The sequence below is a fragment of the Callithrix jacchus genome, chromosome 7 (assembly GCF_049354715.1).
Source record: "Callithrix jacchus isolate 240 chromosome 7, calJac240_pri, whole genome shotgun sequence".
NCBI classification, from domain to species: domain Eukaryota; kingdom Metazoa; phylum Chordata; class Mammalia; order Primates; family Cebidae; genus Callithrix; species Callithrix jacchus.
In genome coordinates, this window is record NC_133508.1 from 114,984,784 (window position 1) to 114,999,440 (window position 14,657).

General features: G+C 41.8%; 1 protein-coding gene across 6 annotated transcripts in view; it reads right to left on the minus strand.

Moving 5' to 3' along the window:
* The window catches only part of USP33 (ubiquitin specific peptidase 33), a 64,479-nt gene extending 60,717 nt beyond the window's left edge, over positions 1–3,762 (minus strand). For all 6 annotated transcript variants that reach the window (XM_078332272.1, XM_054236435.2, XM_078332273.1 and 3 more), the window contains exon 1: positions 3,543–3,762. The gene's annotated coding sequence lies outside the window, so the exon portion shown is untranslated. The remainder of the gene's footprint in view (positions 1–3,542) is intronic.
* Between the last annotated feature and the right edge of the window lie 10,895 nt (positions 3,763–14,657).

A 14,657-nucleotide genomic window follows, 5' to 3' on the forward strand; every position in this document is an offset into this window, starting at 1 on the left:
AGAGTGATATAGTAAGTACTCAGTAAATGTCAATCATTACAAACTGAAAGCATGGATGTTTACACAGCAGAAGGCAAAAGTTGCAAGACTTGACACACATGTTCCAATTACTTGAACATGATGACCAAAGAGATCCTTTCTTTCTTTCCTTTTCCTTTTTTGAGACAGAGTCTTGCTCTGTCCCCAGGCTGGAAAATAGTGGCTCGATCTCAGTTCACTGCAACCTCTGTCTCCAGGGTTCAAGCGATTCCCTTGCCTCAGCCTCCTGAGTAGTGGGACTACAGGCACATGCCACCACGTTCAGCTAATTTTTTGTATTTTTAGTAGAGATGGGGTTTAACCACGGCCAGGATGTTCTTGATCTCCTGACCTCGTGATCCGTGCCTCCCCAAGTTCTAGGATTACAGCTGTGAGCCACCATGCCCAGCTGGGATCCTTTCCTTTCTATGCAACTTGAGAAACTCAGAACAGCATATGCAATCAATGGTGAAGACTTTGGTTCAAATATTTCATGTATGGAGCATGTGCTTCATAATTGTTAACAAAGAGGGTGAATAACTGTCACAGGTGTTTCAAAGGACAGCAAGCACTTTGCACTAAAAACACAGAATTAGGATTCTATGATTATAGGAAAATTGATTTGTCTTTCAACAGTTTCAATCTAGACTATGGTTCCACCAGTACTAATCCAGCAGTACCATTTTAAATATTATACTTAAGAATTATTTAATAGCAAAAATACAATGAAATAATAAGCTCATGGCTTATCTTTCCATATTTATCATAGAAGAAAATTGCTACCCAATAAACGCAAGCCAAAAAAATTGACAAATTGAAGGAACTATCGATGAAGAGTGCAATAACAAGCAGAAAAGTTTATTTTATTCTCAATTCAAAACAAGTGTTCAGGGAGACTTTTCACAAATGAAACCTGCTGATAGGCATTTTAAATAACTGTTTCTTGCCCTTTAAACAAATATTATGAGAATAAAATCATTCAAACCTCTGTGAGGAGTTGAAGATTTCACAAAGTCCTATAATACTTATCTAATCACTCTTAATTTTCATGCAAAACCACAACACAGAAAAAGAAATTTAGTGCTAATCTTTTTATTTCTCTTTTACTAGAAAATCTGTCTCATTGCTCCTTACGAGTCTAATTAATGAGAGCCTTAAGTCTATTAAGAGAAAAACACAGTCCCCTAACTGATTTCTCTAGCTACTTATGTGTTCTAGAATCTATTCTTTTTTTTCTTTTTTATATTAGAAGGAAAGAAAAATAGAATCTATTCTTAACATTACCACAATTAATAATACTAAAGTATAGCTCCAATCCGGCAATCTTCATTCCAAATATCCTCTAAATGAGATTTGTGAATATTAATTACCATTTCCTACAAAGATTTAATCTTCACCAAGCCCCAATCACAAGAAATGTCTACTTCACCTAAATTCCTAAACAACTTGTATAAAACTCCTAAGGCATCTACTGTTGCTGTGTAAAAAATTGCCTCACTTGACTACAAGTGCTTTGAAGGCAGAAACCACATTTCATTCTTTTTATTTTCCAAAGGGCCTTCCCCTGGTAGAAATATTGACCTATTTAGCCTTCTGAACATTTGAGAGCAACATTTATTTTGATATACCGATTGTTTCTTAAATACTAGTTCTCAATATATGATATAGTACTTAATTCATGTGTCTTTTTATAAACAGTTATAAGCAACTGTACTCATCTCACACTCTAATTTAGAGTTTTCCCACTTATCAAAATGCTCCTGCGGTCACATGTAGATTTTTAAAGTTTAAAAACTGCACTAAATAGAGCTGTTACTTATTCCTTTTCTTTTTAGAAAGGGTTACATTTCACATTTTTCACCAAAAATGTTTCAGCATTTTAGGTACTTCATTTTCTTGTGAAGAGTCCACAGTGCTCCAATCTTCAGCTATCTGAATTCCCAATTTGTATCAAAAGCTGCTTTGGCAACATTATTTCAGGCTTTAGGAAATTCTGATCCTTACACAATCTTGAAATGTTTCTGTTATGGGGAAAATCTTTATTTCTTGGCATTCCAAACTCAGAGGACTGGCATGAGGATCAAATAAATGTGGAAGTGAAAGGTCACTGAAAATTCTAATAGTACTACATAAATGTAAGAATTATCTCCTTAATTCTGAATTTCAAACATTTAAAATCACCTATTTACTACAATCTAATGTCATTAAACTGCAGTTATATAAAACGATTTGCTTATTATTAAGTTATAAAAAGTTCAGAAAAGACAGAAAAAAGTGAAAGTTGGCAATAAACCAGATCATAAATAAGAAGCAGTCTTAAGTAGACTATCTCTCTTGCATATATCAGGTCAACTATTTTATTCCAAGAATATTTTTTGTACTGTCCTTTCTTTCAATCCTGCCAAAGTAATGAAATAATACAATACTCCTAGCATTGCGTAACTATTACTATTACCTTAAAACTAGCATTGTCTTTCAGCAAGATTCCAATTTTCTGCCTTATTTATAATAGTATGAATTCACTAACAATATTTGTATTATGTTCAAGTCAAATAACCTATGGTGATAATATATGGTCAGACCTTTCCAGATGATACAGTCGTTCTGTCTCAACCAGAAACGGAACTAGGACAGCCTCGTTACTTTTTGTAACACGTTTTCCTTAAAGGAAAAATAATCTGATTAAGCTTAAAAATCTCTAATTCCACATATCTATTAAGCAAAAGGTCTAGAGATCGTTATGGTAAAATTCATCCTCAATTAAGTCTATGCTCCTGCCAGTATTTCACGCTCTGGCTTGGCTCAATTTTCCAGGCCTAACACTGATTCTATGAGAATGTAAACTCCAACGGTACTTGAGTGCAAAACACCTAAGAAAATCTCATCGTCCAACAGCTCAACTTGCACCCTGTAAATATTCAAATGAAGAGCGTTTTGGATATGAGAAATAGTGGAAACCACACGCTATGGATCTTTCATACAAACAAAAGCTACAGATGGACAGAAGATAAGGGGTAACCTCTCAGTCAAGATCAATACTGGTCGAAAAAAATTCCAAGGACGATGACACCTCGGTTTTTCCGTTCACAACAATAAATAACGGGGCGGCCCCCTCAACAGCGCCGCAAAGCGAAACCAGAACGCAGGAGCCGGCGCGCTGCGGGGCTTTCAGTCGCCCACCTAGAGGGACTGGCACGCCTGAATGGGGAGAACGAGAAAGGAGCGGAGCCTGCCCCTCCCGCTTCCAGGGAAGAACTCCTGAGGACCCTTCCTCAAATCAACAACCGGTTCCCGTCCTCCGCCAACCCCTGACAGGGCGACCACCAGATTATCTCTGCAACGCAGAGCACCGAGAGGCAGAGGCCTTCTTCCCGCTCGCGCACCCACCGCCACCTAGGACCAAGAAAAACAGGCCGCTATAGCGGCCGCAGCCCCTGTGCCCGGGAGCGAAAACGGAGACTGGACCCAGGAGGAGAGCGAAACGCCCTTCGGCCCCGCGCCCTTCCCAGCCGCGCTGCGCTCACCTCCACGGCCTTGCCTGCGGGACCCGCCAGCGCGACCAACAGCGGCCTGCAGCCGCACCTCCGCAAGCTCCTCTTTTCCTTCTCAGCCCTGGGAGAGGGGCAGTGTCGCGTCAGGAGGGCGCCCTGCAGCGTTGCCCGTGAAGTGTCAGGCTCCCAAAGCCGCCACTTCCCGCAGCAGCCGCGGCCCCTTCCGGTGTCTCCCGGTCCGCTGCAGGAGTCTGGGGCGTCCGGGCGGGGGGGGGGCGGAGCCTCGAAGAGAGCCCGCCCCAGGGGCGGGGCCACGGGGGCCAGGCTCAGGTGCGGCGACTTGGGCTGGCTCCTTGCTCTGACTGCAAACTAACCGTACAGGGTAAGTGCAACACTTTGAGGCTTTTTCCCCCCCTTTTTTACATGTGTCTTCCTCCTCTTCCACAGTCACACACTACGACCATTATGAGGTCTTGTCTCCATGCATTACAGAAACTGCATTAAGGCTGGCCACTGAAGGGCCTCAGGTTTCCGATCTTGTGCAAAAAAATCTCAATTCAACATTGTATTTCCTCCTCTCATCTTCCTTCCCCCAACTTCTTAGGACCTAGATTCTCTGAAAGCAATTATGTTTCCCTTTTCCACCTATGCAAAGAAGAAATTTATCTCACCATTTTCCCCTTAGGCCAAAATCAAGAAGATCAAATAAAATATTTATTGAAACCTTAGTATCTGCTTAATGCCTGGAGCATTGAAGGAGTCTTGCTTTCTAATTATGTAATGTTAAAATGCACTCTATTGAGGTTCAAATCTGTGAATAAAAAAGGTTAAATTAATAAAAATCGTTGGCCGTATGTCTAGGCTTACACCTGTGATCCCAGCACTTTGGGAGGCAGATCACAAGGTCAGGAGTTTGAGACCAGTCTGGCCAACATAGTTAAACCCCGTCTCTATTAAAAATACAAAAACTTAGCTGAGCGTGGTGGCGCGCACCTGTAGTCCCAGCTACTCTGGGAGGCTTAAGACAGAAGAATCTCTTGAACACAGGAGGCAGAGGGTGCAGTGAGCCTAGATCGTGCCACTGCATTGCAGCCTGGGCAACAGAGAAGACTACATCTCAAAATAAAATAAAGTAACATAAAGATTGTTGCCAGGCGTGGTGGCTCACACCTGTAATCCCAGCACTTTGGGAGGCCGAGGTGGGCAGACCACAAGGTCAGTAGTTTGAGACTAGCCTGGCCAATATAGGGACACCCCTATCACTACTAAAAATACAAACATTAGTCGGGCATGGTGACAGGCGCCTGTAATCCTGGATAAGAGGCTGGAGGATTGGGTGGAGGATTACTTGTGCCCAGTTTGAGGTTGCAGTGAGCCATGATTGTGCCTCTTCACTTAAGCCTAGGTGACAAAGTGAGACCTTCTCTGGAAAAAAAAAAATACCATTAAGAGATGTAAAGTTGTCTACGGCCAGTGCAGAGGCTCATGCCTGTAATCCCAGAACTTTGGGAGGTGAGGCGGGCGGATCCCCTGAGGTCAGGAGTTCAAGACCAGCCTAGCCAACATGGTGAAAACCCATCTCTACTAAAAATACAAAAATTAGCCTGGTGTGGTGGTGCACGCCTGTAATCCCAGCTACTCAGGAGGCTGAGGCAAGAGAATCATTTGAATCCAGGAGGCAGAGGTTGCAGTGAGCCAAGATTGCACTTCACCTAAAAGAAAGAAAGAGAGGGAGAAACAGAGAGAGAGAGAGAGAGAGAGAGAGAGAGAACAAAGAGAAAAGAAAAGTTTTCCACAGAGTAGATCTACAGAAGAAAAGAATAGAAAAGAGAGAAGACAAGTTAGGCCATATAAAAGATATTTGAGCCGGGCGCGGTGGCTCACGCCTGTAATCCCAGCACTTTGGGAGGCCGAGGCGGGTGGATCACAAGGTCAGGAGATCGAGACCATCCTGGTCAACATGGTGAAACCCCGTCTCTACTAAAAATACAAAAAATTAGCTGGGCACGGTGGCGCATGCCTGTAATCCCAGCTACTCGGGAGGCTGAGGCAGGAGAATTGCCTGAACCCAGGAGGCGGAGGTTGCGGTGAGCTGAGATGGCGCCATTGCACTCCAGCCTGGGTAACAAGAGTGAAACTCCATCTCAAAAAAAAAAAAAAAAAAAAACGTAGATATTTGAATTACATATAATTGATAAGGGGTCTATCTACATACGTATTTCCAGAAATCAATTTTAAAAAAAAAAACAGCGACCAAATAGAAAAATAGGCAAAAGTCACTTCTCCAGAAATTCTTTTTTTTTTTTTTTGACACTAGGCTAGAGTGCAGTGGCACAATCTCAGCTCACTGCAACCTCCACCTCCCAGGTTCAAGTGATTCTCCTGCCTCAGCCTCTTGAAGAGATGACATCAGGTGTGCACCACCATGCTCAGCTAATTTTTGTATTTTTAGTAGAGACAGGGTTTCACCATGTTGGCCAGGATGGTCTGGAACTCTTGACATCATGATCTGCCACTTTGGCTTCCACAGTGCTGGGATTATAGGCATAAACCACCACGCCTGGCACAGAAATTCATATATTGAAAATGTATCAGGGTATTCTGTTCTTATAGTGTGATAGCAAATTCAATTCAACGTCCAAGTCCTATCACCATTCTGCTTAGTAATCAAGATCCTCTCTGGGCTTTCCTGTCCTGGAGGAGTTCTAGGGCAGTGTCAATGCAAGGAAGACAACTGATAAGGCTGTTCAAAGCAGGTATGACTAGTGCCTAGATCGCTAGGTGCAGTGGCTCATGCCTGTAATCCCAGCACTTCGGGAGGCCGAGGTGGGCAGATCACCTGAGGTTGGGAGCTCAAGACTAATGCCTAGATGATAGTAGGCAAGTACTTCTCGTGTGGACACCAGGTGAAGTTCTTGCAATGGACCAGTTCTCAGGAGACAAATGCACTCTGATAGAATACAGTTCAATACCTCTCCCACTTTTCTTTTTTTTTTTTTACCTCTCCCACTTTTAACTTCCGTGGATTCCTGCCTCCCGCCCTTGGGTGTTTGTTTGTATCCTTTATCCCATAGTCCAAAAGTAAAAGATTGTTTATCTTTTACTTTTCCCCAAACAGTATCTCCTGATGGCTTATAATGGCTTATAAGGAAGAATACTATCATTAGGAAATAAATCAATCAACTTTCCCCAGAGAGAAGAGATTATACATTCCAAAGTGTGGAAATCCAGCTGAGTCACTGATTCTGGAGTAGAATTCTAGAGAGTATGTGGACATCCAGCTGAGTCACACTGATTCTGGAGCTGAATTCTAGAGATACCATTCATGAAGAATATAATGTAAATATATGACTTAGAGTTGTGCATTAGAACAGGTACTGAAATCTCTTCTAATGAAAGGGAGTAAAAAGAAGAAATGAAGAGTAGGAAGAAAACAAAGAAAAGAAAAGAAGGAAGGGTAGAAACAGGGAGGGAAGAAGACAATTCAATGGTCATATAAAAAACAAATACCTTCTCATTTCTGTAACTGAGTAATGGCAAGTAAAAATAGCAATGTAAAAAATATATATTTTGGTGCTTATGTACCTGAGACTAAATAAAGCTTTGTAATTGTTGTTTCCTTAGAGACAATTTTACGGATACTCCCAACCTCTATCCTTCATTCACCTGGCTAACTCCTACCTAGATATTGTCTGTTTAACACAGTGCTCTTCACTCCATTATTTCCCATTTCAGCATCCTGCTTATTTCCTTTAGAGATATATTATAATTTGTAATTATCTTAAATTTTTTGGTATACTTAATTTTTTGCCTGTCTCTACTGAACTCCTCAATGGGAGCAGTGCTTATCTTATTCATAATATTCCCAGAGCCTAGCACTGAAGAACTCAAAAACTTGTTGGCACTCAACTGGGAGTGGTTTTGTCCCCTGAGTGGATAGTTGGCAATATTTCTGAGGAGGACTGGTGGGAAAAAGAATTAGTCACATTCCTTTGCATTGATGTTATGAGAGAGTCAAAAACATCATTAGTGCCACTATTGAGAAACGCTGATTTAAACTGAGGCTTTAATATATGTTTTTGGGCCAGGTGCATTGGCTCACACCTGTAATCCCAGCACTTTGGGAGGTGGGCAGATCACTGAGGTCAGGAGTTTGAGACTATTCTGGCCAACATGGTGAAACCCCGTCTCTACCAAAAATACAAAAATTAGCTGGACGTGGTGGCAGTTGCCTGTAATCCCAGCTTCTTGGAGGCTGAGGCAGAAGAATCACTTGAACCCACGGGGTGGAGGTTGCGGTGAGCTGGGATCGTGCCACTGCACTTCAGCCTGGGTGACAACAGCGAAACTGTCTCAAAAAATGTATATAACATACCATAATAAAATAAAACATGTTTTTGGGCCAGGCGCGGTGGCTCATGCCTGTAATCCCAACACTTTGGAAGGCCTCAACTGCTTGAGCTCAGAGTTCAAGACCAGCCTAGGCAACATGGTGAAACCCTGTCTCTATAAAAAATGAAACAATTAGCCAGGCATGGTAGGTCATGACTGTAGTCCCAGCTACTATGGAGGGTAAAGTGGGAGAATCACCTGAGCCCAGGAAATTAAGACTGCTATGACCCATGATTGTGCCACTCAGCTCCAGCTGATCAATAGAGTGCGACCCTGTCTTTCAAAAAACAAAACAAAAAACAAAAAAAGAAAATTATATTTTAAAAGAAATCTTAGGCAAAGCATTTTGCTTTTCCAGTCACTTTCATGTAGTTAAACAGTCGCCAGGCCAGGTGTGGTGGCCCATGCCGATAATCCAGCACTTTTCAAAGCCAAGGTGGGAGGATCAATAGAGCACAGGAGTTCCAGACCGGCCTGGTTAACAAAGTGAAAGCCTGGCCAGGCTCAGTGGCTCACACCTGTAATCCCAGCACTTTGGGAGGCCAAGGCAGGCAGATCACCTGAGGTTGGGAGTTCGAGATCAGCCTGACCAACATGAAAAAACCACATCTCTATTAAAAATACAAAATTAGCTGGGCATGGTGGCACATGCCTCTAATCCCAGCTACTCGGGAAGCTGAGGCAGGAAAATCACTTGAACCCAGGATGTGGAGGTTGCAGTGAGCCAATATCATGCCATTGCACCCCAGCCTGGGCAACAAGAGCAAAACTCCATCTCAAAAAAAAAAAAAAAAAGAAAGAAAAGTGAAATCTTGTCTCTACAAAAAAATTTTTTTAAATAATATCAGAACATGACAGCACATGCCTCTAGTACCAGCTACTTTGGAGGCTGAGATGGGAGGATCCCTTGAGCCCAGGAGTTTGAGGCTGCAGTGAATGAGCTATGATCATGCCTGCACTCCAGCTTAGTAGCAGAGCGAGACCCTTTCTGTAAAAAAAAAAAAAAAAAAGTCCTCCAGTCATTTTTTAGTAATAATATTAAAGATGGCCTTTTCCCCCAGTATTAAAAAAAATCCTGTCCAGTGCAGTATCAAAAATTCACAGTTGAAAAATTCTCTGCCACTTTCTCTACCTGTTCTCCCTTCTCCCTGGCTTATTAGCCTTTTGTTTTGGGCCCCTCCACAGTTGGAGAAGACAAGAACAGAAAGGATATTTCTGGACTGACATAGTTTTAGCAGTCAATGCCTTTCAGGTCTGAAACTGACCCCTTCTCTCATGGAGTGCTTCACTGGAACCCTCACCTGCAGTTTCCTGGCTCAGCAATGTATCTTTTGGATGGTCATCTATGACCCACTCCTCAGTCCCCTGATTTCCAGGGATCCTCTCACCCAAACTGGCATTCCTATTGGACAGCCACTTTCAAAATGACACAATCCAACTCTCTTACATGAGGTTCTCACATAGTCCACAAAAAGCATACAAGTATCTTGCGCAGAAGTGTGAACTGTTCCAAATCAGTCCTATATGAATTTTTTTTTTAAAGTCTTGCTCCGACACCCAGGCTGCAGAGCAGTGGTGCAATCCTGGCTCATTGCAACCTCTGCTTCCAGGTTCAAGTGATTCTTCTGCCTCAGGCTCCCAAGTAGCTGGGACTACAGGTGGGTACCACCATGCCCACCTAATTTTTATTTGTTTTTTTTGTTTGTTTGTTTGTTTTTAGCAGAGACAGGGTTTCATCATTGTTGGCCAGGCTGGTCTTGAACTCTTGACCTCAAGTGATCTGTCCACCTCTGCCTCCCAAAGTGCTGGGATTACAGCCATGAGCCACCACACCCAGCCCCTATATGCATCTTCTGCTCAGAAGCAGCCTCAGTCTCTTGATTTAGGACTTTTCAAATATACATCAGTTATCAGATATTATCTCTCTAAGAGTCAGGGAGCACGTATCATCTTTCCCAATGGTCCTCTTGAAGCCCCTCAGACTTGGCTTGAGATGACAGGGAAGCACATATTTCCCCACCCATCATGGTGGTATCTTGACTTAGATGTGTAATTTTGCACTGACATTTGACGACTCTGCCAAAAATCTGTTATCATCTGTTCATTCTTAGAGTAATGATTCAGGTTACCCTAGCTCAAAGTTTCTAAAAAATGACATGACATTGACATTTTGGATTAAATAATTATCTGATGTGGAGGGTGGTTCTTGTACACTGTAGGATGTTTAGCAGAATCTTTAGTCTTTGCTTACGAGATTGCAGTAGCACCTTCTCCGTGATAACAATCAATAATGTCTCCAAACATTGCCAAAAGTCACCCAAGGGCCAAAATCACCCCCAGTTGAGACTAGTTTAGACTAGTGCTTCTCAAAGTTTTCTTAGACTCTCAGATCAGGTCATTCAGAAAACTATAATGCACTGGGATCAATAGACAAGAATGCTTGCTATTAGAGGTTTCCAGTAGGGATCACTGTCTTGTCATACCTGTAAGCCACTTGAAGCCCATAAGTGAGCTGGGACACAGAATTTGGATGCTCCATCTTTGGCAAAAAGGAGATATATTGACTTATAGAATCCAAGCAATGATAGCTAGAACCAGGGACTCAAACATTGCTATGGCTTCCTAAGATCTTTTTATGACTCATTTTTTCTTTTTTTTTCTTTTTTTTTTTTTGAGATAGGGTCTTGCTCTGTCACCCAAACTGGAGTACAGAGGAACAGTGATGGCTCACTACAGCCTTGATGTCCTGGGTTCAAGTGATCCTCTGGGCTCAAGCAATCTTCTCATCTCAGCCCTGCGAGAAGCTTGGACTGCAAGTGCACTCCACCACACCTGGCTAATTTTTGTAATTTTGGAGAGATGGAGTTTTGCTATGTTGCCTAGGCTGGTCTCATACTCCTGGGCTCAAGTGATCTGCCTGCTGTGGCCTCCCAAAGTGCTGGGATTACAGGTGTGAGCCACCGTACCTGGCCCATCACTCACTTCCTAATTTTGCTGTCTTACAGTTTTCTCCAAAAGCAGAGTTCCTGGTTTAAAAAAAAAAAAAAACAAAACAGCTGGGCGCAGTGGCTCATGCCTGTAATCCCAGCACTTTGGGAGGCCAAGGTGGGCGGGTCACAAGGTCAGGAATTTGAGAACAGCCTGAGCAACGTGATGAAACCCCATCTCTACTAAAAACACAAAAATCAGCCAGGCATGGCGGTGGATGCCTATAATCATGGCTACTCAGGAGGCTGAGGCAGGAGAATCACTTGAACCCGGGAGGCAGAGGTTGCAACACGCTGAGATTGTGCCACTGCACTACAGCCTGGGTGACAGAGCAAGACTCCATCTTAAAAAAAAGAAAATCCCGAAGAATGGATTTATTGTCTTCACCTGTGTCCAGTGCCTGTCCAAGAGCATTCAGCCAGAGCAGTCTAAATTGACTGCATGGCAGATGGAACCTAGGAGGGTTCCTCTGTACAGATCCTCTTAATTCTTACCTGGGTTATTTTAATAGCTTCCTTACATGTCTTCTGACTCTATTTTAGTCTCTTTTAGTCCAATGCCATACTTCTAAGCATAACTTTTTAAAATTTATATCCGGTCATGTACATCTTCAATAACTTTTCCCTGCCTCAAAGAGTTTTTTTTTCACTAAGGTCCTAGGATGAGGCAAATAAGTTGCCTAGAATGCAATATCTAAGAACCCTATATTTGCAGGAACCGGCGAATACTTCTAACTGTGTGCCCTAGGCACCTTGCTTGCTTCCTAGTCCTTCATGGCCTTTGTTTGACCCAAATTTACTCCACTTCCCTAGCCTTTTGCTAGGCCCAATCAAACACCTGTCCTCGAACTACTCTGACCTACATTTCATTTTTCCGAAAAGCAAAACATTTGCTTGTGCCTCTCCGACTTAGGGCTACTTTACTTATACATGGAATGTCCTTTCTTTCAAAAGTGAACTCTGTTCATCCTTTAAGGGACACCTTCTAGGGCAGCCATGTCCAACCCTTTGAATGTGACAACTTTTTTGCTTATCCATGGTGGTGGATATCATGAAAATTATGCACAGAACATTTTCTTTTTTAGCTCATCAGCTATCATTACTGTTAGTGTATTTTATGTGTGGCCCAAGACAATTCTTCCAGTGTGGCCCAAGGAAGCCAAAGGGTTGGATACCCGTGTCCTAGGAGAAGCCTTTTCTGACTTTTCTATGCTGTGTGGGCCTTTCCTTATATTCTGTAGCTTGTTCCTTAGTGATATTATTACTGCTGCTTGATTATACAATATGCATTGTAACGTCATTATTATATACAGCAGTGATTTGTTGTTCACTTTTCCATTTCTTGAATCAAGCTGTGGGCAGGAATTTTTCTTACACATTCTAGTATTTCCAGCCTTCAGCGCACTACAAGGCACAATGTAGAAAAATGAACAAATGAATCAACCTATTACTGAAAAAGACAAATAAATGGGAAAATATGAAAGAATTTTAAGGTATATTTTTTAACTTGGAGAAGCAGTAATTTTCTTGTACTTCTCTGATTTTTTTGTCATTTAAATATATACACAGCAGATGCAGCTTTTTTTAAAAAATAAATTTAGAAATGGCACATGGTTTTCTAGAGTTTCGAAGTCATAAGATTTTTTAGAAATGCAAAATACAAACTCTTGTTTCCCTATAGTTTAATCTAATTTTTATTTTTCTTTATGTTAAAGTAACTTTAGAATAAACTTATTCGCCTAAACTCTTACTAGAAACATCTCTGTGATGTCTATTAGTTATTTTACATTTTGACCTAAATACCTTCCAATAGAACACAGGGGTCTCTCTCTCTCTCTCTCTCTCTCTTTTTGAAAGAGGGCCAAAGTGGGAGGATCATTTGAGGTCAGGAGTTCGAGATCAGCCTGGCCAACATGGTGAAACCCCATCTCTACTATAAATACAAAAATTAACCAGGCACCCACCTGTAATCCCAGCTACTCGGGAGGTTGAGGCAGGAGAATTGCTTGAACCCGGGAGGTGGAGGTTGCGGTAATCCCAGCCTGGGCAACAAGAGGGAGACTCCAGCCTGGGTAACAAGAGGGAGACTCCATCTAGATAAAAAAAAAAAAAAAATGCCGAGCATGATGGCTCATGCCTGTAATCCCAGCACTTTGGGAGGCCGAGACAGGCAGATCACAAGGTCAGGAGATTGAGCCCATCCTGGCTAACATGGTGAAACCCTGTCTCTACTAAAAATACAAAAAAAATTAGCCAGGCATGGTGGCACATGCCTGTAGTCCCAGCTACTCAGGAAGCTGAGGCAAGAGAATTGCTTGAACCCGGGAGGCGGAGGTTGTGGTGAGCTGAGACCCCACCACTGCACTCCAGCCTGGGCGACGGAGCCAGGCTGTGTCAAAAAAAAAAAAAAAAAAAACCTGCAGATTTAAGAATTCTAGTTGCTGAGTGTGTTTGTGGTGAAAAGCCAAAATAATTCTGTTTTCAAAATTTCTATTTAATCAAATGGAAAATAGAAAGAATGGCAGTACCAATCTATGATATTATTAAATTAATAATAGCTAATGCTGCACAGATTGAGTTTTATGTGAAAGTATTTTGCACTTATAAGGTAAATGGATCTCTTGAGATTTGAAGATCCTGAAATTTATAAGGCTATTTTCATTTATTTTCCCAATTTCCTCCTCTTTCCCTTTTCCCACAACTTCCAAACATTCAGCCAAATGTGAAGAGTAGTAATGATGATGATTACCACTCAACACAACTTTCCTGAGAACAGTATCTCCTTAATTCCACAATAAACATTATGAGAGAAATATTATTATACAGTGGGTACAGATTTTATTCTTTAGCATGAGAATAAAATATGTCACATTTAGGCCAAGTGAGGTGGCTCATATCTGTAATCCCAATACTTTGTGGGGCCGATGAGGGAGGATCCCTTAAGGCAAAAAGTTTGAAACTAGCCTGGGCAACAGCAAGACCCATTTCTACAAAATAACAATAAGATAAAATAAATAAGTAAAATAGAAAGCAATATCACATTTAATTTATGTTCATAAACCAAATGCAATTTGCTCCAAGCCTCCTTTCTTTGGGTATGGCAGAGTATTGCACCCAATTTTAGCCATTATTGCATATATTAGTTAACATTATATTAGCTACAAGTAAAAGAAAACCAAACAAGCAGTGGCTTAAACCACGACAGGGGACTCAATGTCTTTTGATATCAGAGACCAGGAAAAAGAAATTGGAGCCTGGATCAATTCTAAAGGCCCATACCTCCCCCAGATAACCAGGCCACAGTGTATTGCTCACTAAACCAGAGAATGGAGTTCACGGAGTACTATCAGTTGTTTCTTCTGTACAAATGCTCTAATACATGCTATAGCAACCATTAGCAAATTTAGGGGATCGTATCTGCATAATATCAGACCAAGGCTGTGAAGTCAGACTGCCTGGGTTTGAATCCTTTCTTGGCCACTTACTAGATGCATGGTTAAAGGAAAGAAACTATTTTTCCCTACTTTCAACACTTCTGACACGAAATGTATAGAGGTTTTTTTCTCCACCAAAGTCTCCAATTATGGCTCATTATAAATCCACTCTTTATTTAGTGTCTATCAACTGGGTGTTGTACAGTTCAATTCAATTCAATACTATCTACCTGGTGTGCACCCAGATCCGTTAAAGACTCCCCCACTTCAGATGCCAATTGCAAGTCCCAGGTTGTCACTTGTACTTCTGACCAACCAGCTATAAATCAGGGATT